The 2,838-nt window shown below is 38.5% G+C and overlaps 1 long non-coding RNA gene across 1 annotated transcript; it reads right to left on the reverse strand.

The window, feature by feature from the left end:
* Positions 1–1,655: 1,655 nt before the first annotated feature.
* On the reverse strand, positions 1,656–2,413 carry LOC137474970 (uncharacterized). The gene is made up of 3 exons (XR_010999594.1): positions 2,354–2,413; positions 2,127–2,273; positions 1,656–1,788 (listed from the first exon to the last, which is right to left on the reverse strand). It is a non-coding gene; the product is annotated as an uncharacterized lncRNA (long non-coding RNA).
* Between the last annotated feature and the right edge of the window lie 425 nt (positions 2,414–2,838).

Below are 2,838 nucleotides of genomic sequence, written 5' to 3' on the forward strand. Positions count from 1 at the left end.
GCTTCCACTGGACAGGCTCCTGACCGATGACTTTCTGGTAAGATATTTATAGATTTATTAGGCCTCTTTTACTCTAGCATAAGATTGACAAGTTCAGTGGCAGTTATTCTTACTTAGACTGTGGTACTGCAAGAAAAAAGGCAATTACTCCCAGCTGCATGAAAGAAATTTTGGAACAGTATTTGAGGCAGTAATTATTTTATATGTTTTAAACTACTGAAGTAATTCAGATACCATACTCTTTTTTCTGATTTTTACATTAGATCAAATTGACCATGTACAGGTGCTAAAGAATCCACAAAGCCTTTTTGTATCACTGAACCAGACTTGTCCTCTCCAAGAGCTGTAAAGCATCCTATCTGCTAGATTAGTGATTCCCACCATCCAAGGTAGCAGAAAACTTCATGTGCATTGTGCTCATAAGATGTCAAATACATATAAATTATGGTAACCTCATATATTTCAATCCATCATGACCCAAGATATTAAAACTTTTATTTTACTTTTCTTTTAAAAGTTGACAACAGGCAATGACAGTGAATGACAGTAGATTAGCTAGAACACTATTAGAATTGATCTAACAATATCAAGGTGGTTAATTCTGTTTTGGGTACAGATTCTATATGGCAGTTCATGCAGGGAATAAAAGAATTTGTATCTCCTATGGAGCTGCAGGAAGTTCAGGACACCTGCAGCAGGCAGAGATACAGATGTGGAGTTCACAGATGTGTCCTTACTCCACTTGAAAGGAACGAGCCAATATCAACTACCATTTTGGTCTCTTCTCTTCAACAGTCACTTCTGTTCAAATGCTCCTACTTGAAAACTGCCAGTGATCTGAATTATGGCAGTACAGTCTGTGAAGAAAGAATTTCTTTTAGGAAGTCAAAATCACTTTGGCACTTCTGGGTCAAAAAGCCAACTGTTAGTTTCTATTGGAAAAGTCATCAGAAGTTCGCACACTACTTGCAATATCAGTGTCAGAGACCTCTCACCAAGAAGCTAGATTCACTCCACACTAACCTGAAATTCCAAACAATTTTAGTCTTTGTGGTATAAATACAACCTGTTTCTGTATAAGATGAATAAATTTTAAATGTTAAAGATAAACATTATTTTGTAAATCATTATGTTATAGTAATTCCTATTTTAGCATGAATAGCTGAGATTAAATAAAATCCTTCTTTTCAAAACACATTTTGCTTTAATTTCCATATTTTCTTTCTAATAGAGACTGCTCTATACACTTTCAGAACGTTGTTCCTTCTTTAAAGTCTGAATGTGTCTTCTAACTTGATAGGATGCATCCATGGTGAAGGAGCTGGTGTCCTTGCTAGGTCGATCTCAATTGTCTTTGAAAGTTCATGGGAGTTGAAGGAGGTTCCTAAGGACATGAAGAATACTTCTGTCTTCAAAAAGGGCAAGAAGGGAGACCCAGGGAACTACAGTGTCATCAGCCTGACCATGATCTCTTGAATGGTGATGGGGCAAATAATCCTGGAATATATTTCCAAATCTGTTAAAAAGGTTTGATCATCAAGCCACCAAGCGTGACTGCAAACAGTCAACATGGACTGATCTGACCACTCGTCAGCACTCGTTAGCAATGCTCGTGTACTCCAGAGGCTCATTCCAGGAAAGTACTGACTTGCCTCTTCATTAATGGCCTGGACAATGAGGCAGGCTGCACTCTCAGCAGGAGTGATGATACACACTTGGGAGGAATGGCTGATACACCTCATGGATATTGTCCCACTCAGAGGAGCTTCAGCAGGCTGGAAAGATGGGCTGATGGGGAACTCATGGAGGTCAGCAAAGTAAAACGCAAAGTCCTGCACCTACGTAGGAATAGCCTGGTGCGTTAATACACACAGTATAGGCTAACCAGTTGGAAAGCTACTTTACAGAAGAGATCCTGGGAATCCCTGTAGACAACAAGCTAGTCAGAAGCCCGCAATGTGATCTTGGGGAAAAGAAGGTTCCTGACAAGTATTAGGAGAGTGTCACCAGCTGTTTGATGGAGGTGACCCTTCCACTCTACTCAACACCAGTAAGACACATCTCAGTACAAGAGTCATGGACACTGAGTTCAGAGACAATAAGGGGCTTGGAGCATCTGACATAACCAGATAGAGCGGAGAGAGCTTGCAGTGCTCAGCCTGAGTAGTGAATGTTCAAGGAGCTCTTATGCATCTATATAGATACCTGATGGGGAACTAAATGGACGGAGACAAGCTCCTCTCTGTGGTGCCCAGTAAAGCAGTAGGCACAAACTGAAAAAGAAGGAAATTCCACTCAAACATCAGAAATACCAATCTCCAGTCTTGGAGATATTAAAAATCCCACTGGCTACCTTCTTTATCAATCTGCTCTAGATGTCCATGCTGTGAGCACAGGAGTTAGACTAGAGGATGCCTTCCCACCTCAGCAACTCTATAAGTCACTGATTTGGTCACTTATAATGAGCCATTGTTGCAGACTTGTTTCTTTCATTTACTTGGGTTTAAAGTTTTACTTTTCAAATTCTACTTTTACATGATAAAATCCTCATTCTTTTGCAATAGAAGTCTGAGTAAAGATGTTGTTTTCCATATAGATAGCTAAATGCAACCTCATTGCACAGCAATGCTAACATTAGTTCTGTTGCTGTTCAAATTCAGTAAGAATATATTAACAATGAGGAAAACATTTGAAAATTAAAAATATGAACCATAAATTTAATTTTTTCTATTTCTAAATTTATTTCAGCGAATTCTTAGTTAGATAAGCTAGAATCACATTTACTATAGAATGGAAATTTTAAAAAATTGTTGTGGTTGAAAAATGTTATATTTATGC

The sequence above is a fragment of the Anomalospiza imberbis genome, chromosome 5 (genome assembly GCF_031753505.1).
Source record: "Anomalospiza imberbis isolate Cuckoo-Finch-1a 21T00152 chromosome 5, ASM3175350v1, whole genome shotgun sequence".
Lineage (NCBI taxonomy): Eukaryota > Metazoa > Chordata > Aves > Passeriformes > Viduidae > Anomalospiza > Anomalospiza imberbis.